This window comes from Ascaphus truei, chromosome 4 (genome assembly GCF_040206685.1).
Source record: "Ascaphus truei isolate aAscTru1 chromosome 4, aAscTru1.hap1, whole genome shotgun sequence".
NCBI lineage: Eukaryota > Metazoa > Chordata > Amphibia > Anura > Ascaphidae > Ascaphus > Ascaphus truei.
In genome coordinates, this window is record NC_134486.1 from 170,694,383 (window position 1) to 170,720,950 (window position 26,568).

The following is a 26,568-nucleotide window of genomic DNA, read 5'->3' on the forward strand; positions in this document are numbered from 1 at the left end:
GGGTCCATGGTTCTGGGCGTATACTGGGGGGACGGGGACGACTCCCATGAACCCTTGACTATACCGGGGATACGCTTATCACAATGCCTTTCTGGTCTGTGCTGAAGCAGGGCATTCTGGCAGCCAAGTGGCTTGACCTTTATTAGTGAGCCTGGTTACCCCATCTCGGAACCACAGACTTAGAAATCGCCAGCTCATATACAGTGCATAAAATATATTTATAAAATATATTTATATATATACCCTTATACACCATTTTAATAAAAATTATCACAAAATTCTTCTAAGTCCCTCGGGAAGAGTGAAAGACGCGCACGTTCATTTTCAGAGCTCCTAGACCTTCCTATAAGAAGTTAGCCAAAAAGTATCTTCGAAAAACGCTTACTGTAGGTTAAGTTTGAGAGTTGCTTCTAATGTACCAAAGCTGGACTTAGACATAATTTCACTCTCACAACATTATGGCTGGTTGGAGACAGTCCGAACCACAAGTACCGGGTCCATGGTTCTGGGCGTATACTGGGGGGACGGGGACGACTCCCATTAACCCCTGACTATACCGGGGATACGCTTATCACAATGCCTTTCTGGTCTGTGCTGAAGCAGGGCATTCTGGCAGCCAAGTGGCTTGACCTTTATTAGTGAGCCTGGTTACCCCCTCTCGGAACCACAGACTTAGAAATCGCCAGCTCATATACAGTGCACAAAATATATTTATATATATACCCTTATACACCATTTTAATAAAAAATATCACAAAATTCTTCTAAGTCCCTCGTGAAGAGTGAAAGACGCGCACGTTCATTTTCAGAGCTCCTAGACCTTCCTATAAGAAGTTAGCCAAAAAGTAGCTTCGAAAAACGCTTAGGTTAAGTTTGAGAGTTGCTTCTAATGTACCAAAGCTGGACATAGACATAATTTCACTCTCACAACATTATGGCTGGTTGGAGACAGTCCGAACCACAAGTACCGGGTCCATGGTTCTGTGCGTATTCTGGGGGGACGGGGACGACTCCCATTAATCCCTGACTATACCGAGGATACGCTTATCACAATGCCTTTCTGGTCTGTGCTGAAGCAAGACATTCTGGCAGCCAAGTGGCTTGACCTTTATTAGTGAGCCTGGTTACCCCCTCTCGGAACCACAGACTTAGAAATCGCCAGCTCATATACAGTGCATAAAATATATTTGTATATACCCTTATACACCATTTTAATAAAAAATATCACAAAATTCTTCTAAGTCCCTCAGGAAGAGTGAAAGATGCGCACGTTCATTTTCAGAGCTCCTAGACCTTCCTATAAGAAGTTAGCCAAAAAGTAGCTTCGAAAAACGCTTAGGTTAAGTTTGAGAGTTGCTTCTAATGTACCAAAGCTGGACTTAGACATAATTTCACTCTCACAACATTATGGCTGGTTGGAGACAGTCCGAACCACAAGTACCGGGTCCATGGTTCTGGGCGTATACTGGGGGGACGTGGACGACTCCCATTAACCCCTGACTATACCGGGGATACGCTTATCACAATGCCTTTCTGGTCTGTGCTGAAGCAGGGCATTCTGGCAGCCAAGTGGCTTGACCTTTATTAGTGAGCCTGGTTACCCCCTCTCGGAACCACAGACTTAGAAATCGCCAGCTCATATACAGTGCACAAAATATATTTATATATATACCCTTATACACCATTTTAATAAAAAATATCACAAAATTCTTCTAAGTCCCTCGTGAAGAGTGAAAGACGCGCACGTTCATTTTCAGAGCTCCTAGACCTTCCTATAAGAAGTTAGCCAAAAAGTAGCTTCGAAAAACGCTTAGGTTAAGTTTGAGAGTTGCTTCTAATGTACCAAAGCTGGACTTAGACATAATTTCACTCTCACAACATTATGGCTGGTTGGAGACAGTCCGAACAACAAGTACCGGGTCCATGGTTCTGGGCGTATACTGGGGGGACGGGGACGACTCCCATTAACCCTTGACTATACCGGGGATACGCTTATCACAATGCCTTTCTGGTCTGTGCTGAAGCAGGGCATTCTGGCAGCCAAGTGGCTTGACCTTCATTAGTGAGCCTGGTTACCCCCTCTCGGAACCACAGACTTAGAAATCGCCAGCTCATATACAGTACAGTGCATAAAATATATTTAAATATATACCCTTATACACCATTTTAATAAAAAATATCACAAAATTCTTCTAAGACCCTCGGGAAGAGTGAAAGATGTGCACGTTAATTTTCAGAGCTCCTAGACCTTCCTATAAGAAGTTAGCCAAAAAGTAGCTTCGAAAAACGCTTAGGTTAAGTTTAAGAGTTGCTTCTAATGTACCAAAGCTGGACTTAGACATAATTTCACTCTCACAACATTATGGCTGGTTGGAGACAGTCCGAACCACAAGTACCGGGTCCATGGTTCTGTGCATATTCTGGGGGGACGGGGACGACTCCCATTAATCCCTGACTATACCGAGGATACGCTTATCACAATGCCTTTCTGGTCTGTGCTGAAGCAGGACATTCTGGCAGCCAAGTGGCTTGACCTTTATTAGTGAGCCTGGTTACCCCCTCTCGGAACGACAGACTTAGAAATCGCCAGCTCATATACAGTGCATAAAATATATTTAAATATATACCCTTATACACCATTTTAATAAAAAATATCACAAAATTCTTCTAAGTCCCTCGGGAAGAGTGAAAGATGCGCACGTTCATTTTCAGAGCTCCTAGACATTCCTATAAGAAGTTAGCCAAATAGTAGCTTCGAAAAACGCTTAGGTTAAGTTTGAGAGTTGCTTCTAATGTACCAAAGCTGGATATAGACATAATTTCACTCTCACAACATTATGGCTGGTTGGAGACAGTCCGAACCACAAGTACCGGGTCCATGGTTCTGGGCGTATACTGGGGGGGACGGGGACGACTCCCATTAACCCCTGACTATACCGGGGATACGCTTATCACAATGCCTTTCTGGTCTGTGCTGAAGCAGGGCATTCTGGCAGCCAAGTGGCTTGACCTTTATTAGTGAGCCTGGTTACCCCCTCTCGGAACGACAGACTTAGAAATCGCCAGCTCATATACAGTGCATAAAATATATTTAAATATATACCCTTATACACCATTTTAATAAAAAATATCACAAAATTCTTCAAAGTCCCTCAGGAAGAGTGAAAGATGCGCACGTTCATTTTCAGAGCTCCTAGACCTTCCTATAAGAAGTTAGCCAAAAAGTAGCTTCGAAAAACGCTTAGGTTAAGTTTGAGAGTTGCTTCTAATGTACCAAAGCTGGACTTAGACATAATTTCACTCTCACAACATTATGGCTGGTTGGAGACAGTCCGAACCACAAGTACCGGGTCCATGGTTCTGTGCGTATTCTGGGGGGACGGGGACGACTCCCATTAATCCCTGACTATACCGAGGATACGCTTATCACAATGCCTTTCTGGTCTGTGCTGAAGCAAGACATTCTGGCAGCCAAGTGGCTTGACCTTTATTAGTGAGCCTGGTTACCCCCTCTCGGAACCACAGACTTAGAAATCGCCAGCTCATATACAGTGCATAAAATATATTTGTATATACCCTTATACACCATTTTAATAAAAAATATCACAAAATTCTTCTAAGTCCCTCAGGAAGAGTGAAAGATGCGCACGTTCATTTTCAGAGCTCCTAGACCTTCCTATAAGAAGTTAGCCAAAAAGTAGCTTCGAAAAACGCTTAGGTTAAGTTTGAGAGTTGCTTCTAATGTACCAAAGCTGGACTTAGACATAATTTCACTCTCACAACATTATGGCTGGTTGGAGACAGTCCGAACAACAAGTACCGGGTCCATGGTTCTGGGCGTATACTGGGGGGACGGGGACGACTCCCATTAACCCTTGACTATACCGGGGATACGCTTATCACAATGCCTTTCTGGTCTGTGCTGAAGCAGGGCATTCTGGCAGCCAAGTGGCTTGACCTTTATTAGTGAGCCTGGTTACCCCCTCTCGGAACCACAGACTTAGAAATCGCCAGCTCATATACAGTGCATAAAATATATTTGTATATACCCTTATACACCATTTTAATAAAAAATATCACAAAATTCTTCTAAGTCCCTCAGGAAGAGTGAAAGATGCGCACGTTCATTTTCAGAGCTCCTAGACCTTCCTATAAGAAGTTAGCCAAAAAGTAGCTTCGAAAAACGCTTAGGTTAAGTTTGAGAGTTGCTTCTAATGTACCAAAGCTGGACTTAGACATAATTTCACTCTCACAACATTATGGCTGGTTGGAGACAGTCCGAACAACAAGTACCGGGTCCATGGTTCTGGGCGTATACTGGGGGGACGGGGACGACTCCCATTAACCCTTGACTATACCGGGGATACGCTTATCACAATGCCTTTCTGGTCTGTGCTGAAGCAGGGCATTCTGGCAGCCAAGTGGCTTGACCTTTATTAGTGAGCCTGGTTACCCCCTCTCGGAACCACAGACTTAGAAATCGCCAGCTCATATACAGTACAGTGCATAAAATATATTTAAATATATACCCTTATACACCATTTTAATAAAAAATATCACAAAATTCTTCTAAGACCCTCGGGAAGAGTGAAAGATGTGCACGTTAATTTTCAGAGCTCCTAGACCTTCCTATAAGAAGTTAGCCAAAAAGTAGCTTCGAAAAACGCTTAGGTTAAGTTTGAGAGTTGCTTCTAATGTACCAAAGCTGGACTTAGACATAATTTCACTCTCACAACATTATGGCTGGTTGGAGACAGTCCGAACCACAAGTACCGGGTCCATGGTTCTGGGCGTATACTGGGGGGACGGGGACGACTCCCATTAACCCCTGACTATACCGGGGATACGCTTATCACAATGCCTTTCTGGTCTGTGCTGAAGCAGGGCATTCTGGCAGCCAAGTGGCTTGACCTTTATTAGTGAGCCTGGTTACCCCCTCTCGGAACGACAGACTTAGAAATCGCCAGCTCATATACAGTGCATAAAATATATTTAAATATATACCCTTATACACCATTTTAATAAAAAATATCACAAAATTCTTCTAAGTCCCTCGGGAAGAGTGAAAGATGCGCACGTTCATTTTCAGAGCTCCTAGACATTCCTATAAGAAGTTAGCCAAATAGTAGCTTCGAAAAATGCTTAGGTTAAGTTTGAGAGTTGCTTCTAATATACCAAAGCTGGATATAGACATAATTTCACTCTCACAACATTATGGCTGGTTGGAGACAGTCCGAACCACAAGTACCGGGTCCATGGTTCTGGGCGTATACTGGGGGGACGGGGACGACTCCCATTAACCTCTGACTATACAGGGGATAAGCTTATCACAATGCCTTTCTGGTCTGTGCTGAAGCAGGGCATTCTGGCAGCCAAGTGGCTTGACCTTTATTAGTGAGCCTGGTTACCCCCTCTCGGAACGACAGACTTAGAAATCGCCAGCTCATATACAGTGCATAAAATATATTTATATATATACCCTTATACACCATTTTAATAAAAAATATCACAAAATTCTTCTAAGTCCCTCAGGAAGAGTGAAAGATGCGCACGTTCATTTTCAGAGCTCCTAGACCTTCCTATAAGAAGTTAGCCAAAAAGTAGCTTCGAAAAACGCTTAGGTTAAGTTTGAGAGTTGCTTCTAATGTACCAAAGCTGGACTTAGACATAATTTCACTCTCACAACATTATGGCTGGTTGGAGACAGTCCGAACAACAAGTACCGGGTCCATGGTTCTGGGCGTATACTGGGGGGATGGGGACGACTCCCATTAACCCTTGACTATACCGGGGATACGCTTATCACAATGCCTTTCTGGTCTGTGCTGAAGCAGGGCATTCTGGCACCCAAGTGGCTTGACCTTTATTAGTGAGCCTGGTTACCCCCTCTCGGAACCACAGACTTAGAAATCGCCAGCTCATATACAGTGCATAAAATATATTTATATAATATATTTATATATATACACCCTTATACACCATTTTAATAAAAAATATCACAAAATTCTTCTAAGTCCCTCGGGAAGAGTGAAAGACGCGCACGTTCATTTTCAGAGCTCCTAGACCTTCCTATAAGAAGTTAGCCAAAAAGTATCTTCGAAAAACGCTTACTGTAGGTTAAGTTTGAGAGTTGCTTCTAATGTACCAAAGCTGGACTTAGACATAATTTCACTCACAACATTATGGCTGGTTGGAGACAGTCCGAACCACAAGTACCGGGTCCATGGTTCTGGGCGTATACTGGGGGGACAGGAACGACTCCCATTAACCCCTGACTATACCGGGGATACGCTTATCACAATGCCTTTCTGGTCTGTGCTGAAGCAGGGCATTCTGGCATCCAAGTGGCTTGACTTTTATTAGTGAGCCTGGTTACCCCCTCTCGGAACCACAGACTTAGAAATCGCCAGCTCATATACAGTGCATAAAATATATTTAAATATATACCCTTATACACCATTTTAATAAAAAATATCACAAAATTCTTCTAAGTCCCTCAGGAAGAGTGAAAGATGCGCACGTTCATTTTCAGAGCTCCTAGACCTTCCTATAAGAAGTTAGCCAAAAAGTAGCTTCGAAAAACGCTTAGGTTAAGTTTGAGAGTTGCTTCTAATGTACCAAAGCTGGACATAGACATAATTTCACTCTCACAACATTATGGCTGCTTGGAGACAGTCTGAACCACAAGTACCGGGTCCATGGTTCTGTGCGTATTCTGGGGGGACGGGGACGACTCCCATTAACCCTTGACTATACCGGGGATACGCTTATCACAATGCCTTTCTGGTCTGTGCTGAAGCAGGGCATTCTGGCAGCCAAGTGGCTTGACCTTTATTAGTGAGCCTGGTTACCCCCTCTCGGAACCACAGACTTAGAAATCGCCAGCTCATATACAGTGCATAAAATATATTTGTATATACCCTTATACACCATTTTAATAAAAAATATCACAAAATTCTTCTAAGTCCCTCAGGAAGAGTGAAAGATGCGCACGTTCATTTTCAGAGCTCCTAGACCTTCCTATAAGAAGTTAGCCAAAAAGTAGCTTCGAAAAACGCTTAGGTTAAGTTTGAGAGTTGCTTCTAATGTACCAAAGCTGGACTTAGACATAATTTCACTCTCACAACATTATGGCTGGTTGGAGACAGTCCGAACAACAAGTACCGGGTCCATGGTTCTGGGCGTATACTGGGGGGACGGGGACGACTCCCATTAACCCTTGACTATACCGGGGATACGCTTATCACAATGCCTTTCTGGTCTGTGCTGAAGCAGGGCATTCTGGCAGCCAAGTGGCTTGACCTTTATTAGTGAGCCTGGTTACCCCCTCTCGGAACCACAGACTTAGAAATCGCCAGCTCATATACAGTACAGTGCATAAAATATATTTAAATATATACCCTTATACACCATTTTAATAAAAAATATCACAAAATTCTTCTAAGACCCTCGGGAAGAGTGAAAGATGTGCACGTTAATTTTCAGAGCTCCTAGACCTTCCTATAAGAAGTTAGCCAAAAAGTAGCTTCGAAAAACGCTTAGGTTAAGTTTGAGAGTTGCTTCTAATGTACCAAAGCTGGACTTAGACATAATTTCACTCTCACAACATTATGGCTGGTTGGAGACAGTCCGAACCACAAGTACCGGGTCCATGGTTCTGGGCGTATACTGGGGGGACGGGGACGACTCCCATTAACCCCTGACTATACCGGGGATACGCTTATCACAATGCCTTTCTGGTCTGTGCTGAAGCAGGGCATTCTGGCAGCCAAGTGGCTTGACCTTTATTAGTGAGCCTGGTTACCCCCTCTCGGAACGACAGACTTAGAAATCGCCAGCTCATATACAGTGCATAAAATATATTTAAATATATACCCTTATACACCATTTTAATAAAAAATATCACAAAATTCTTCTAAGTCCCTCGGGAAGAGTGAAAGATGCGCACGTTCATTTTCAGAGCTCCTAGACATTCCTATAAGAAGTTAGCCAAATAGTAGCTTCGAAAAATGCTTAGGTTAAGTTTGAGAGTTGCTTCTAATATACCAAAGCTGGATATAGACATAATTTCACTCTCACAACATTATGGCTGGTTGGAGACAGTCCGAACCACAAGTACCGGGTCCATGGTTCTGGGCGTATACTGGGGGGACGGGGACGACTCCCATTAACCCCTGACTATACAGGGGATAAGCTTATCACAATGCCTTTCTGGTCTGTGCTGAAGCAGGGCATTCTGGCAGCCAAGTGGCTTGACCTTTATTAGTGAGCCTGGTTACCCCCTCTCGGAACGACAGACTTAGAAATCGCCAGCTCATATACAGTGCATAAAATATATTTATATATATACCCTTATACACCATTTTAATAAAAAATATCACAAAATTCTTCTAAGTCCCTCAGGAAGAGTGAAAGATGCGCACGTTCATTTTCAGAGCTCCTAGACCTTCCTATAAGAAGTTAGCCAAAAAGTAGCTTCGAAAAACGCTTAGGTTAAGTTTGAGAGTTGCTTCTAATGTACCAAAGCTGGACTTAGACATAATTTCACTCTCACAACATTATGGCTGGTTGGAGACAGTCCGAACAACAAGTACCGGGTCCATGGTTCTGGGCGTATACTGGGGGGATGGGGACGACTCCCATTAACCCTTGACTATACCGGGGATACGCTTATCACAATGCCTTTCTGGTCTGTGCTGAAGCAGGGCATTCTGGCACCCAAGTGGCTTGACCTTTATTAGTGAGCCTGGTTACCCCTTCTCGGAACCACAGACTTAGAAATCGCCAGCTCATATACAGTGCATAAAATATATTTATATAATATATTTATATATATACACCCTTATACACCATTTTAATAAAAAATATCACAAAATTCTTCTAAGTCCCTCGGGAAGAGTGAAAGACGCGCACGTTCATTTTCAGAGCTCCTAGACCTTCCTATAAGAAGTTAGCCAAAAAGTATCTTCGAAAAACGCTTACTGTAGGTTAAGTTTGAGAGTTGCTTCTAATGTACCAAAGCTGGACTTAGACATAATTTCACTCACAACTTTATGGCTGGTTGGAGACAGTCCGAACCACAAGTACCGGGTCCATGGTTCTGGGCGTATACTGGGGGGACAGGAACGACTCCCATTAACCCCTGACTATACCGGGGATACGCTTATCACAATGCCTTTCTGGTCTGTGCTGAAGCAGGGCATTCTGGCATCCAAGTGGCTTGACTTTTATTAGTGAGCCTGGTTACCCCCTCTCGGAACCACAGACTTAGAAATCGCCAGCTCATATACAGTGCATAAAATATATTTAAATATATACCCTTATACACCATTTTAATAAAAAATATCACAAAATTCTTCTAAGTCCCTCAGGAAGAGTGAAAGATGCGCACGTTCATTTTCAGAGCTCCTAGACCTTCCTATAAGAAGTTAGCCAAAAAGTAGCTTCGAAAAACGCTTAGGTTAAGTTTGAGAGTTGCTTCTAATGTACCAAAGCTGGACATAGACATAATTTCACTCTCACAACATTATGGCTGCTTGGAGACAGTCTGAACCACAAGTACCGGGTCCATGGTTCTGTGCGTATTCTGGGGGGACGGGGACGACTCCCATTAACCCTTGACTATACCGGGGATACGCTTATCACAATGCCTTTCTGGTCTGTGCTGAAGCAGGGCATTCTGGCAGCCAAGTGGCTTGACCTTTATTAGTGAGCCTGGTTACCCCCTCTCGGAACCACAGACTTAGAAATCGCCAGCTCATATACAGTGCATAAAATATATTTGTATATACCCTTATACACCATTTTAATAAAAAATATCACAAAATTCTTCTAAGTCCCTCAGGAAGAGTGAAAGATGCGCACGTTCATTTTCAGAGCTCCTAGACCTTCCTATAAGAAGTTAGCCAAAAAGTAGCTTCGAAAAACGCTTAGGTTAAGTTTGAGAGTTGCTTCTAATGTACCAAAGCTGGACTTAGACATAATTTCACTCTCACAACATTATGGCTGGTTGGAGACAGTCCGAACAACAAGTACCGGGTCCATGGTTCTGGGCGTATACTGGGGGGACGGGGACGACTCCCATTAACCCTTGACTATACCGGGGATACGCTTATCACAATGCCTTTCTGGTCTGTGCTGAAGCAGGGCATTCTGGCAGCCAAGTGGCTTGACCTTTATTAGTGAGCCTGGTTACCCCCTCTCGGAACCACAGACTTAGAAATCGCCAGCTCATATACAGTACAGTGCATAAAATATATTTAAATATATACCCTTATACACCATTTTAATAAAAAATATCACAAAATTCTTCTAAGACCCTCGGGAAGAGTGAAAGATGTGCACGTTAATTTTGAGAGCTCCTAGACCTTCCTATAAGAAGTTAGCCAAAAAGTAGCTTCGAAAAACGCTTAGGTTAAGTTTGAGAGTTGCTTCTAATGTACCAAAGCTGGACTTAGACATAATTTCACTCTCACAACATTACTGTATGGCTGGTTGGAGACAGTCCGAACCACAAGTACCGGGTCCATGGTTCTGGGCGTATACTGGGGGGACGGGGACGACTCCCATTAACCCCTGACTATACCGGGGATACGCTTATCACAATGCCTTTCTGGTCTGTGCTGAAGCAGGGCATTCTGGCAGCCAAGTGGCTTGACCTTTATTAGTGAGCCTGGTTACCCCCTCTCGGAACGACAGACTTAGAAATCGCCAGCTCATATACAGTGCATAAAATATATTTAAATATATACCCTTATACACCATTTTAATAAAAAATATCACAAAATTCTTCTAAGTCCCTCGGGAAGAGTGAAAGATGCGCACGTTCATTTTCAGAGCTCCTAGACATTCCTATAAGAAGTTAGCCAAATAGTAGCTTCGAAAAACGCTTAGGTTAAGTTTGAGAGTTGCTTCTAATATACCAAAGCTGGATATAGACATAATTTCACTCTCACAACATTATGGCTGGTTGGAGACAGTCCGAACCACAAGTACCGGGTCCATGGTTCTGGGCGTATACTGGGGGGACGGGGACGACTCCCATTAACCCCTGACTATACCGGGGATAAGCTTATCACAATGCCTTTCTGGTCTGTGCTGAAGCAGGGCATTCTGGCAGCCAAGTGGCTTGACCTTTATTAGTGAGCCTGGTTACCCCCTCTCGGAACCACAGACTTAGAAATCGCCAGCTCATATACAGTGCATAAAATATATTTATATATATACCCTTATACACCATTTTAATAAAAAATATCACAAAATTCTTCTAAGTCCCTCAGGAAGAGTGAAAGATGCGCACGTTCATTTTCAGAGCTCCTAGACCTTCCTATAAGAAGTTAGCCAAAAAGTAGCTTCGAAAAACGCTTAGGTTAAGTTTGAGAGTTGCTTCTAATGTACCAAAGCTGGACTTAAACATAATTTCACTCACAACATTATGGCTGGTTGGAGACAGTCCGAACCACAAGTACCGGGTCCATGGTTCTGGGCGTATACTGGGGGGACGGGGACGACTCCCATTAACCCTTGACTATACCGGGGATACGCATATCACAATGCCTTTCTGGTCTGTGCTGAAGCAGGGCATTCTGGCAGCCAAGTGGCTTGACCTTTATTAGTGAGCCTGGTTACCCCCTCTCGGAACCACAGACTTAGAAATCGCCAGCTCATATACAGTGCATAAAATATATTTGTATATACCCTTATACACCATTTTAATAAAAAATATCACAAAATTCTTCTAAGTCCCTCGTGAAGAGTGAAAGATGCGCACGTTCATTTTCAGAGCTCCTAGACCTTCCTATAAGAAGTTAGCCAAAAAGTAGCTTCGAAAAACGCTTAGGTTAAGTTTGAGAGTTGCTTCTAATGTACCAAAGCTGGACTTAGACATAATTTCACTCTCACAACATTATGGCTGGTTGGAGACAGTCCGAACAACAAGTACCGGGTCCATGGTTCTGGGCGTATACTGGGGGGACGGGGACGACTCCCATTAACCCTTGACTATACCGGGGATACGCTTATCACAATGCCTTTCTGGTCTGTGCTGAAGCAGGGCATTCTGGCAGCCAAGTGGCTTGACCTTTATTAGTGAGCCTGGTTACCCCCTCTCGGAACCACAGACTTAGAAATCGCCAGCTCATATACAGTGCATAAAATATATTTATATATATACCCTTATACACCATTTTAATAAAAAATATCACAAAATTCTTCTAAGTCCCTCAGGAAGAGTGAAAGATGCGCACGTTCATTTTTAGAGCTCCTAGACCTTCCTATAAGAAGTTAGCCAAAAAGTAGCTTCGAAAAACGCTTACTTTAGGTTAAGTTTGAGAGTTGCTTCTAATGTACCAAAGCTGGACTTAGACATAATTTCACTCTCACAACATTATGGCTGGTTGGAGACAGTCCGAACCACAAGTACCGGGTCCATGGTTCTGGGCGTATACTGGGGGGACGGGGACGACTCCAATTAACCCCTGACTATACCGGGGATACGCTTATCACAATGCCTTTCTGGTCTGTGCTGAAGCAGGGCATTCTGGCAGCCAAGTGGCTTGACCTTTATTAGTGAGCCTGGTTACCCCCTCTCGGAACCACAGACTTAGAAATCGCCAGCTCATATACAGTGCATAAAATATATTTATATATAGTATACCCTTATACACCATTTTAATAAAAAATATCACAAAATTCTTCTAAGTCCCTCAGGAAGAGTGAAAGATGCGCACGTTCATTTTTAGAGCTCCTAGACCTTCCTATAAGAAGTTAGCCAAAAAGTAGCTTCGAAAAACGCTTACTGTAGGTTAAGTTTGAGAGTTGCTTCTAATGTACCAAAGCTGGACTTAGACATAATTTCACTCTCACAACATTATGGCTGGTTGGAGACAGTCCGAACCACATGTACCGGGTCCATGGTTCTGGGCGTATACTGGGGGGACGGGGACGACTCCCATTCACCCCTGACTATACCGGGTATACGCTTATCACAATGCCTTTCTGGTCTGTGCTGAAGCAGGACATTCTGGCAGCCAAGTGGCTTGACCTTTATTAGTGAGCCTGGTTACCCGCTCTCGGAACCACAGACTTAGAAATCGCCAGCTCATATACAGTGCATAAAATATATTTATATATATACCCTTATACACCATTTTAATAAAAAATATCACAAAATTCTTCTAAGTCCCTCAGGAAGAGTGAAAGATGCGCACGTTCATTTTCAGAGCTCCTAGACCTTCCTATAAGAAGTTAGCCAAAAAGTAGCTTCGAAAAACGCTTAGGTTAAGTTTGAGAGTTGCTTCTAATGTACCAAAGCTGGACTTAAACATAATTTCACTCACAACATTATGGCTGGTTGGAGACAGTCCGAACCACAAGTACCGGGTCCATGGTTCTGGGCGTATACTGGGGGGACGGGGACGACTCCCATTAACCCTTGACTATACCGGGGATACGCATATCACAATGCCTTTCTGGTCTGTGCTGAAGCAGGGCATTCTGGCAGCCAAGTGGCTTGACCTTTATTAGTGAGCCTGGTTACCCCCTCTCGGAACCACAGACTTAGAAATCGCCAGCTCATATACAGTGCATAAAATATATTTGTATATACCCTTATACACCATTTTAATAAAAAATATCACAAAATTCTTCTACAGTAAGTCCCTCGGGAAGAGTGAAAGACGCGCACGTTCATTTTCAGAGCTCCTAGACCTTCCTATAAGAAGTTAGCCAAAAAGTAGCTTCGAAAAACGCTTAGGTTAAGTTTGAGAGTTGCTTCTAATGTACCAAAGCTGGACTTAGACATAATTTCACTCTCACAACATTATGGCTGGTTGGAGACAGTCCGAACCAGAAGTACCGGGTCCATGGTTCTGGGCGTATTCTGGGGGGACGGGGACGACTCCCATTAACCCCTGACTATACCGAGGATACGCTTATCACAATGCCTTTCTGGTCTGTGCTGAAGCAGGACATTCTGGCAGCCAAGTGGCTTGACCTTTATTAGTGAGCCTGGTTACCCCCTCTCGGAACCACAGACTTAGAAATCGCCAGCTCATATACAGTGCATAAAATATATTTAAATATATACCCTTATACACCATTTTAATAAAAAATATCACAAAATTCTTCTAAGTCCCTCAGGAAGAGTGAAAGACGCGCACGTTCATTTTCAGAGCTCCTAGACCTTCCTATAAGAAGTTAGCCAAAAAGTAGCTTCGAAAAACGCTTAGGTTAAGTTTCAGAGTTGCTTCTAATGTACCAAAGCTGGACATAGACATAATTTCACTCTCACAACATTATGGCTGGTTGGAGACAGTCCGAACCACAAGTACCGGGTCCATGGTTCTGGGCGTATTCTGGGGGGACGGGGACGACTCCCATTAACCCCTGACTATACCGAGGATACGCTTATCACAATGCCTTTCTGGTCTGTGCTGAAGCAGGACATTCTGGCAGCCAAGTGGCTTGACCTTTATTAGTGAGCCTGGTTACCCCTCTCGGAACCACAGACTTAGAAATCGCCAGCTCATATACAGTGCATAAAATATATTTAAATATATACCCTTATACACCATTTTAATAAAAAATATCACAAAATTCTTCTAAGTCCCTCGGGAAGAGTGAAAGATGCGCACGTTCATTTTCAGAGCTCCTAGACATTCCTATAAGAAGTTAGCCAAATAGTAGCTTCGAAAAACGCTTAGGTTAAGTTTGAGAGTTGCTTCTAATGTACCAAAGCTGGACTTAGACATAATTTCACTCTCACAACATTATGGCTGGTTGGAGACAGTCCGAACCACAAGTACCGGGTCCATGGTTCTGGGCGTATACTGGGGGGACGGGGACGACTCCCATTAACCCCTGACTATACCGGGGATACGCTTATCACAATGCCTTTCTGGTCTGTGCTGAAGCAGGGCATTCTGGCAGCCAAGTGGCTTGACCTTTATTAGTGAGCCTGGTTACCCCCTCTCGGAACCACAGACTTAGAAATCGCAAGCTCATATACAGTGCATAAAATATATTTATATATATATACCCTTATACACCATTTTAATAAAAAATATCACAAAATTCTTCTAAGTCCCTCAGGAAGAGTGAAAGATGCGCACGTTCATTTTCAGAGCTCCTAGACCTTCCTATAAGAAGTTAGCCAAAAAGTAGCTTCGAAAAACGCTTACAGTAGGTTAAGTTTCAGAGTTGCTTCTAATGTACCAAAGCTGGACTTAGACATAATTTCACTCTCACAACATTATGGCTGGTTGGAGACAGTCCGAACCACAAGTACCGGGTCCATGGTTCTGGGCGTATACTGGGGGGACGGGGACGACTCCAATTAACCCCTGACTATACCGGGGATACGCTTATCACAATGCCTTTCTGGTCTGTGCTGAAGCAGGGCATTCTGGCAGCCAAGTGGCTTGACCTTTATTAGTGAGCCTGGTTACCCCCTCTCGGAACCACAGACTTAGAAATCGCCAGCTCATATACAGTGCATAAAATATATTTATATATATACCCTTATACACCATTTTAATAAAAAATATCACAAAATTCTTCTAAGTCCCTCAGGAAGAGTGAAAGATGCGCACGTTCATTTTTAGAGCTCCTAGACCTTCCTATAAGAAGTTAGCCAAAAAGTAGCTTCGAAAAACGCTTACTGTAGGTTAAGTTTGAGAGTTGCTTCTAATGTACCAAAGCTGGACTTAGACATAATTTCACTCTCACAACATTATGGCTGGTTGGAGACAGTCCGAACCACATGTACCGGGTCCATGGTTCTGGGCGTATACTGGGGGGACTGGGACGACTCCCATTCACCCCTGACTATACCGGGTATACGCTTATCACAATGCCTTTCTGGTCTGTGCTGAAGCAGGACATTCTGGCAGCCAAGTGGCTTGACCTTTATTAGTGAGCCTGGTTACCCGCTCTCGGAACCACAGACTTAGAAATCGCCAGCTCATATACAGTGCATAAAATATATTTATATATATACCCTTATACACCATTTTAATAAAAAATATCACAAAATTCTTCTAAGTCCCTCAGGAAGAGTGAAAGATGCGCACGTTCATTTTCAGAGCTCCTAGACCTTCCTATAAGAAGTTAGCCAAAAAGTAGCTTCGAAAAACGCTTAGGTTAAGTTTGAGAGTTGCTTCTAATGTACCAAAGCTGGACTTAAACATAATTTCACTCACAACATTATGGCTGGTTGGAGACAGTCCGAACCACAAGTACCGGGTCCATGGTTCTGGGCGTATACTGGGGAGACGGGGACGACTCCCATTAACCCTTGACTATACCGGGGATACGCTTATCACAATGCCTTTCTGGTCTGTGCTGAAGCAGGGCATTCTGGCAGCCAAGTGGCTTGACCTTTATTAGTGAGCCTGGTTACCCCCTCTCGGAACCACAGACTTAGAAATCGCCAGCTCATATACAGTGCATAAAATATATTTATATATATACCCTTATACACCATTTTAATAAAAAATATCACAAAATTCTTCTAAGTCCCTCAGGAAGAGTGAAAGATGCGCACGTTCATTTTTAGAGCTCCTAGACCTTCCTATAAGAAGTTAGCCAAAAAGTAGCTTCGAAAAACGCTTACTGTAGGTTAAGTTTGAGAGTTGCTTCTAATGTACCAAAGCTGGACTTAGACATAATTTCACTCTCACAACATTATGGCTGGTTGGAGACAGTCCGAACCACATGTACCGGGTCCATGGTTCTGGGCGTATACTGGGGGGACGGGGACGACTCCCATTCACCCCTGACTATACCGGGTATACGCTTATCACAATGCCTTTCTGGTCTGTGCTGAAGCAGGACATTCTGGCAGCCAAGTGGCTTGACCTTTATTAGTGAGCCTGGTTACCCGCTCTCGGTACCACAGACTTAGAAATCGCCAGCTCATATACAGTGCATAAAATATATTTATATATATACCCTTATACACCATTTTAATAAAAAATATCACAAAATTCTTCTAAGTCCCTCAGGAAGAGTGAAAGATGCGCACGTTCATTTTCAGAGCTCCTAGACCTTCCTATAAGAAGTTAGCCAAAAAGTAGCTTCGAAAAACGCTTAGGTTAAGTTTGAGAGTTGCTTCTAATGTACCAAAGCTGGACTTAAACATAATTTCACTCACAACATTATGGCTGGTTGGAGACAGTCCGAACCACAAGTACCGGGTCCATGGTTCTGGGCGTATACTGGGGGGACGGGGACGACTCCCATTAACCCTTGACTATACCGGGGATACGCTTATCACAATGCCTTTCTGGTCTGTGCTGAAGCAGGGCATTCTGGCAGCCAAGTGGCTTGACCTTTATAAGTGAGCCTGGTTACCCCCTCTCGGAACCACAGACTTAGAAATCGCCAGCTCATATACAGTGCATAAAATATATTTATATATATACCCTTATACACCATTTTAATAAAAAATATCACAAAATTCTTCTAAGTCCCTCGTGAAGAGTGAAAGACGCGCACGTTCATTTTCAGAGCTCCAAGACCTTCCTATAAGAAGTTAGCCAAAAAGTAGCTTCGAAAAACGCTTACAGTAGGTTAAGTTTCAGAGTTGCTTCTAATGTACCAAAGCTGGACTTAGACATAATTTCACTCTCACAACATTATGGCTGGTTGGAGACAGTCCGAACCACAAGTACCGGGTCCATGGTTCTGGGCATATACTGGGGGGACGGGGACGACTCCCATTAACCCCTGACTATACCGGGGATACGCTTATCACAATGCCTTTCTGGTCTGTGCTGAAGCAGGGCATTCTGGCAGCCAAGTGGCTTGACCTTTATTAGTGAGCCTGGTTACCCCCTATCGGAACCACAGACTTAGAAATCGCCAGCTCATATACAGTGCATAAAATATATTTATATATATACCCTTATACACCATTTTAATAAAAAATATCACAAAATTCTTCTACAGTAAGTCCCTCGGGAAGAGTGAAAGACGCGCACGTTCATTTTCAGAGCTCCTAGACCTTCCTATAAGAAGTTAGCCAAAAAGTAGCTTCGAAAAACGCTTAGGTTAAGTTTGAGAGTTGCTTCTAATGTACCAAAGCTGGACTTAGACATAATTTCACTCTCACAACATTATGGCTGGTTGGAGACAGTCCGAACCAGAAGTACCGGGTCCATGGTTCTGGGCGTATTCTGGGGGGACGGGGACGACTCCCATTAACCCCTGACTATACCGAGGATACGCTTATCACAATGCCTTTCTGGTCTGTGCTGAAGCAGGACATTCTGGCAGCCAAGTGGCTTGACCTTTATTAGTGAGCCTGGTTACCCCCTCTCGGAACCACAGACTTAGAAATCGCCAGCTCATATACAGTGCATAAAATATATTTAAATATATACCCTTATACACCATTTTAATAAAAAATATCACAAAATTCTTCTAAGTCCCTCAGGAAGAGTGAAAGACGCGCACGTTCATTTTCAGAGCTCCTAGACCTTCCTATAAGAAGTTAGCCAAAAAGTAGGTTCTAAAAACGCTTAGGTTAAGTTTTAGAGTTGCTTCTAATGTACCAAAGCTGGACATAGACATAATTTCACTCTCACAACATTATGGCTGGTTGAAGACAGTCCGAACCACAAGTACCGGGTCCATGGTTCTGGGCGTATTCTGGGGGGACGGGGACGACTCCCATTAACCCCTGACTATACCGAGGATACGCTTATCACAATGCCTTTCTGGTCTGTGCTGAAGCAGGACATTCTGGCAGCCAAGTGGCTTGACCTTTATTAGTGAGCCTGGTTACCCCCTATCGGAACCACAGACTTAGAAATCGCCAGCTCATATACAGTGCATAAAATATATTTATATATATACCCTTATACACCATTTTAATAAAAAATATCACAAAATTCTTCTACAGTAAGTCCCTCGGGAAGAGTGAAAGACGCGCACGTTCATTTTCAGAGCTCCTAGACCTTCCTATAAGAAGTTAGCCAAAAAGTAGCTTCGAAAAACGCTTAGGTTAAGTTTGAGAGTTGCTTCTAATGTACCAAAGCTGGACTTAGACATAATTTCACTCTCACAACATTATGGCTGGTTGGAGACAGTCCGAACCAGAAGTACCGGGTCCATGGTTCTGGGCGTATTCTGGGGGGACGGGGACGACTCCCATTAACCCCTGACTATACCGAGGATACGCTTATCACAATGCCTTTCTGGTCTGTGCTGAAGCAGGACATTCTGGCAGCCAAGTGGCTTGACCTTTATTAGTGAGCCTGGTTACCCCCTCTCGGAACCACAGACTTAGAAATCGCCAGCTCATATACAGTGCATAAAATATATTTAAATATATACCCTTATACACCATTTTAATAAAAAATATCACAAAATTCTTCTAAGTCCCTCAGGAAGAGTGAAAGACGCGCACGTTCATTTTCAGAGCTCCTAGACCTTCCTATAAGAAGTTAGCCAAAAAGTAGGTTCTAAAAACGCTTAGGTTAAGTTTGAGAGTTGCTTCTAATGTACCAAAGCTGGACATAGACATAATTTCACTCTCACAACATTATGGCTGGTTGGAGACAGTCCGAACCACAAGTACCGGGTCCATGGTTCTGGGCGTATTCTGGGGGGACGGGGACGACTCCCATTAACCCTTGACTATACCGAGGATACGCTTATCACAATGCCTTTCTGGTCTGTGCTGAAGCAGGACATTCTGGCAGCCAAGTGGCTTGACCTTTATTAGTGAGCCTGGTTACCCCTCTCGGAACCACAGACTTAGAAATCGCCAGCTCATATACAGTGCATAAAATATATTTAAATATATACCCTTATACACCATTTTAATAAAAAATATCACAAAATTCTTCTACAGTAAGTCCCTCGGGAAGAGTGAAAGATGCGCACGTTCATTTTCAGAGCTCCTAGACATTCCTATAAGAAGTTAGCCAAATAGTAGCTTCGAAAAACGCTTAGGTTAAGTTTGAGAGTTGCTTCTAATGTACCAAAGCTGGACTTAGACATAATTTCACTCTCACAACATTATGGCTGGTTGGAGACAGTCCGAACCACATGTACCGGGTCCATGGTTCTGGGCGTATACTGGGGGGACGGGGACGACTCCCATTCACCCCTGACTATACCGGGTATACGCTTATCACAATGCCTTTCTGGTCTGTGCTGAAGCAGGACATTCTGGCAGCCAAGTGGCTTGACCTTTATTAGTGAGCCTGGTTACCCGCTCTCGGAACCACAGACTTAGAAATCGCCAGCTCATATACAGTGCATAAAATATATTTATATATATACCCTTATACACCATTTTAATAAAAAATATCACAAAATTCTTCTAAGTCCCTCAGGAAGAGTGAAAGATGCGCACGTTCATTTTCAGAGCTCCTAGACCTTCCTATAAGAAGTTAGCCAAAAAGTAGCTACGAAAAACGCTTAGGTTAAGTTTGAGAGTTGCTTCTAATGTACCAAAGCTGGACTTAAACATAATTTCACTCACAACATTATGGCTGGTTGGAGACAGTCCGAACCACAAGTACCGGGTCCATGGTTCTGGGCGTATACTGGGGGGACGGGGACGACTCCCATTAACCCTTGACTATACCGGGGATACGCTTATCACAATGCCTTTCTGGTCTGTGCTGAAGCAGGGCATTCTGGCAGCCAAGTGGCTTGACCTTTATAAGTGAGCCTGGTTACCCCCTCTCGGAACCACAGACTTAGAAATCGCCAGCTCATATACAGTGCATAAAATATATTTATATATATACCCTTATACACCATTTTAATAAAAAATATCACAAAATTCTTCTAAGTCCCTCGTGAAGAGTGAAAGACGCGCACGTTCATTTTCAGAGCTCCAAGACCTTCCTATAAGAAGTTAGCCAAAAAGTAGCTTCGAAAAACGCTTACAGTAGGTTAAGTTTCAGAGTTGCTTCTAATGTACCAAAGCTGGACTTAGACATAATTTCACTCTCACAACATTATGGCTGGTTGGAGACAGTCCGAACCACAAGTACCGGGTCCATGGTTCTGGGCATATACTGGGGGGACGGGGACGACTCCCATTAACCCCTGACTATACCGGGGATACGCTTATCACAATGCCTTTCTGGTCTGTGCTGAAGCAGGGCATTCTGGCAGCCAAGTGGCTTGACCTTTATTAGTGAGCCTGGTTACCCCCTATCGGAACCACAGACTTAGAAATCGCCAGCTCATATACAGTGCATAAAATATATTTATATATATACCCTTATACACCATTTTAATAAAAAATATCACAAAATTCTTCTACAGTAAGTCCCTCGGGAAGAGTGAAAGACGCGCACGTTCATTTTCAGAGCTCCTAGACCTTCCTATAAGAAGTTAGCCAAAAAGTAGCTTCGAAAAACGCTTAGGTTAAGTTTGAGAGTTGCTTCTAATGTACCAAAGCTGGACTTAGACATAATTTCACTCTCACAACATTATGGCTGGTTGGAGACAGTCCGAACCAGAAGTACCGGGTCCATGGTTCTGGGCGTATTCTGGGGGGACGGGGACGACTCCCATTAACCCCTGACTATACCGAGGATACGCTTATCACAATGCCTTTCTGGTCTGTGCTGAAGCAGGACATTCTGGCAGCCAAGTGGCTTGACCTTTATTAGTGAGCCTGGTTACCCCCTCTCGGAACCACAGACTTAGAAATCGCCAGCTCATATACAGTGCATAAAATATATTTAAATATATACCCTTATACACCATTTTAATAAAAAATATCACAAAATTCTTCTAAGTCCCTCAGGAAGAGTGAAAGACGCGCACGTTCATTTTCAGAGCTCCTAGACCTTCCTATAAGAAGTTAGCCAAAAAGTAGGTTCTAAAAACGCTTAGGTTAAGTTTTAGAGTTGCTTCTAATGTACCAAAGCTGGACATAGACATAATTTCACTCTCACAACATTATGGCTGGTTGAAGACAGTCCGAACCACAAGTACCGGGTCCATGGTTCTGGGCGTATTCTGGGGGGACGGGGACGACTCCCATTAACCCCTGACTATACCGAGGATACGCTTATCACAATGCCTTTCTGGTCTGTGCTGAAGCAGGACATTCTGGCAGCCAAGTGGCTTGACCTTTATTAGTGAGCCTGGTTACCCCCTATCGGAACCACAGACTTAGAAATCGCCAGCTCATATACAGTGCATAAAATATATTTATATATATACCCTTATACACCATTTTAATAAAAAATATCACAAAATTCTTCTACAGTAAGTCCCTCGGGAAGAGTGAAAGACGCGCACGTTCATTTTCAGAGCTCCTAGACATTCCTATAAGAAGTTAGCCAAATAGTAGCTTCGAAAAACGCTTAGGTTAAGTTTGAGAGTTGCTTCTAATGTACCAAAGCTGGACTTAGACATAATTTCACTCTCACAACATTATGGCTGGTTGGAGACAGTCCGAACCACAAGTACCGGGTCCATGGTTCTGGGCGTATACTGGGGGGACGGGGACGACTCCCATTAACCCCTGACTATACCGGGGATACGCTTATCACAATGCCTTTCTGGTCTGTGCTGAAGCAGGGCATTCTGGCAGCCAAGTGGCTTGACCTTTATTAGTGAGCCTGGTTACCCCCTCTCGGAACCACAGACTTAGAAATCGCAAGCTCATATACAGTGCATAAAATATATTTATATATATACCCTTATACACCATTTTAATAAAAAATATCACAAAATTCTTCTAAGTCCCTCAGGAAGAGTGAAAGATGCGCACGTTCATTTTCAGAGCTCCTAGACCTTCCTATAAGAAGTTAGCCAAAAAGTAGCTTCGAAAAACGCTTACAGTAGGTTAAGTTTCAGAGTTGCTTCTAATGTACCAAAGCTGGACTTAGACATAATTTCACTCTCACAACATTATGGCTGGTTGGAGACAGTCCGAACCACAAGTACCGGGTCCATGGTTCTGGGCGTATACTGGGGGGACGGGGACGACTCCAATTAACCCCTGACTATACCGGGGATACGCTTATCACAATGCCTTTCTGGTCTGTGCTGAAGCAGGGCATTCTGGCAGCCAAGTGGCTTGACCTTTATTAGTGAGCCTGGTTACCCCCTCTCGGAACCACAGACTTTGAAATCGCCAGCTCATATACAGTGCATAAAATATATTTATATATATACCCTTATACACCATTTTAATAAAAAATATCACAAAATTCTTCTAAGTCCCTCAGGAAGAGTGAAAGATGCGCACGTTCATTTTTAGAGCTCCTAGACCTTCCTATAAGAAGTTAGCCAAAAAGTAGCTTCGAAAAACGCTTACTGTAGGTTAAGTTTGAGAGTTGCTTCTAATGTACCAAAGCTGGACTTAGACATAATTTCACTCTCACAACATTATGGCTGGTTGGAGACAGTCCGAACCACATGTACCGGGTCCATGGTTCTGGGCGTATACTGGGGGGACGGGGACGACTCCCATTCACCCCTGACTATACCGGGTATACGCTTATCACAATGCCTTTCTGGTCTGTGCTGAAGCAGGACATTCTGGCAGCCAAGTGGCTTGACCTTTATTAGTGAGCCTGGTTACCCGCTCTCGGAACCACAGACTTAGAAATCGCCAGCTCATATACAGTGCATAAAATATATTTATATATATACCCTTATACACCATTTTAATAAAAAATATCACAAAATTCTTCTAAGTCCCTCAGGAAGAGTGAAAGATGCGCACGTTCATTTTCAGAGCTCCTAGACCTTCCTATAAGAAGTTAGCCAAAAAGTAGCTTCGATAAACGCTTAGGTTAAGTTTGAGAGTTGCTTCTAATGTACCAAAGCTGGACTTAAACATAATTTCACTCACAACATTATGGCTGGTTGGAGACAGTCCGAACCACAAGTACCGGGTCCATGGTTCTGGGCGTATACTGGGGAGACGGGGACGACTCCCATTAACCCTTGACTATACCGGGGATACGCTTATTACAATGCCTTTCTGGTCTGTGCTGAAGCAGGGCATTCTGGCAGCCAAGTGGCTTGACCTTTATAAGTGAGCCTGGTTACCCCCTCTCGGAACCACAGACTTAGAAATCGCCAGCTCATATACTGCACCGACACACTTTATTCGAGCAAATACCCAGTATGTACCTGGCAGATACCTGGAATGCGCCGCTCCTCACCTCTGACATGCCCCGTTGCGTTTGCCTTCCCAGCCTGGGTTCATGCCTGGCTGACGGGCGGCTGGTCTGTTAAATGATAATGATTAGGATTTAATAGGCTGCAATGCTTCGCATGTCTACCAGATGGCATAAATTTATGAATAGTAATGCAGTATATATATATACTGTGCAGTATTGCAGCCAACGAGAATAAAATGCTTCAATCCCTGCCTTGAAAATATCTCAATGCACTCGGGCAGAAAACAGTCACAAACCTCAATACACCCGGGTATACCCGAATTCGTGGGACTAGCCGAGCTCGAATAAAGTGTGTCGCCAGTGTACAGTGCATAAAATATATTTATATATATACCCTTATACACCATTTTAATAAAAAATATCACAAAATTCTTCTAAGTCCCTCGTGAAGAGTGAAAGACGCGCACGTTCATTTTCAGAGCTCCTAGACCTTCCTATAAGAAGTTAGCCAAAAAGTAGCTTCGAAAAACGCTTAGGTGAAGTTTCAGAGTTGCTTCTAATGTACCAAAGCTAGACTTAGACATAATTTCACTCTCACAACATTATGGCTGGTTGGAGACAGTCCGAACCACAAGTACCGGGTCCATGGTTCTGGGCGTATACTGGGGGGACGGGGACGACTCCAATTAACCCCTGACTATACCGGGGATACGCTTATCACAATGCCTTTCTGGTCTGTGCTGAAGCAGGGCATTCTGGTAGCCAAGTGGCTTGACCTTTATTAGTGAGCCTGGTTACCCCCTCTCGGAACCACAGACTTAGAAATCGCCAGCTCATATACAGTGCATAAAATATATTTATATATATACCCTTATACACCATTTTAATAAAAAATATCACAAAATTCTTCTAAGTCCCTCAGGAAGAGTGAAAGATGCGCACGTTCATTTTTAGAGCTCCTAGACCTTCCTATAAGAAGTTAGCCAAAAAGTAGCTTCGAAAAACGCTTACTGTAGGTTAAGTTTGAGAGTTGCTTCTAATGTACCAAAGCTGGACTTAGACATAATTTCACTCTCACAACATTATGGCTGGTTGGAGACAGTCCGAACCACAAGTACCGGGTCCATGGTTCTGGGCATATACTGGGGGGACGGGGACGACTCCCATTAACCCCTGACTATACCGGGGATACGCTTATCACAATGCCTTTCTGGTCTGTGCTGAAGCAGGGCATTCTTGCAGCCAAGTGGCTTGACCTTTATTAGTGAGCCTGGTTACCCCCTCTCGGAACCACAGACTTAGAAATCGCCAGCTCATATACAGTGCATAAAATATATTTATATATATACCCTTATACACCATTTTAATAAAAAATATCACAAAATTCTTCTACAGTAAGTCCCTCGGGAAGAGTGAAAGACGCGCACGTTCATTTTCAGAGCTCCTAGACCTTCCTATAAGAAGTTAGCCAAAAAGTAGCTTCGAAAAACGCTTAGGTTAAGTTTGAGGGTTGCTTCTAATGTACCAAAGCTGGACTTAGACATAATTTCACTCTCACAACATTATGGCTGGTTGGAGACAGTCCGAACCAGAAGTACCGGGTCCATGGTTCTGGGAATATTCTGGGGGGACGGGGACGACTCCCATTAACCCCTGACTATACCGAGGATACGCTTATCACAATGCCTTTCTGGTCTGTGCTGAAGCAGGACATTCTGGCAGCCAAGTGGCTTGACCTTTATTAGTGAGCCTGGTTACCCGCTCTCGGAACCACAGACTTAGAAATCGCCAGCTCATATACAGTGCATAAAATATATTTATATATATACCCTTATACACCATTTTAATAAAAAATATCACAAAATTCTTCTAAGTCCCTCAGGAAGAGTGAAAGATGCGCACGTTCATTTTCAGAGCTCCTAGACCTTCCTATAAGAAGTTAGCCAAAAAGTAGCTTCGAAAAACGCTTAGGTTAAGTTTAAGAGTTGCTTCTAATGTACCAAAGCTGGACTTAAACATAATTTCACTCACAACATTATGGCTGGTTGGAGACAGTCCGAACCACAAGTACCGGGTCCATGGTTCTGGGCGTATACTGGGGGGACGGGGACGACTCCCATTAACCCCTGACTATACCGGGGATACGCTTATCACAATGCCTTTCTGGTCTGTGCTGAAGCAGGGCATTCTGGCAGCCAAGTGGCTTGACCTTTATTAGTGAGCCTGGTTACCCCTCTCGGAACCACAGACTTAGAAATCGCAAGCTCATATACAGTGCATAAAATATATTTATATATATACCCTTATACACCATTTTAATAAAAAATATCACAAAATTCTTCTAAGTCCCTCAGGAAGAGTGAAAGATGCGCACGTTCATTTTCAGAGCTCCTAGACCTTCCTATAAGAAGTTAGCCAAAAAGTAGCTTCGAAAAACGCTTAGGTTAAGTTTG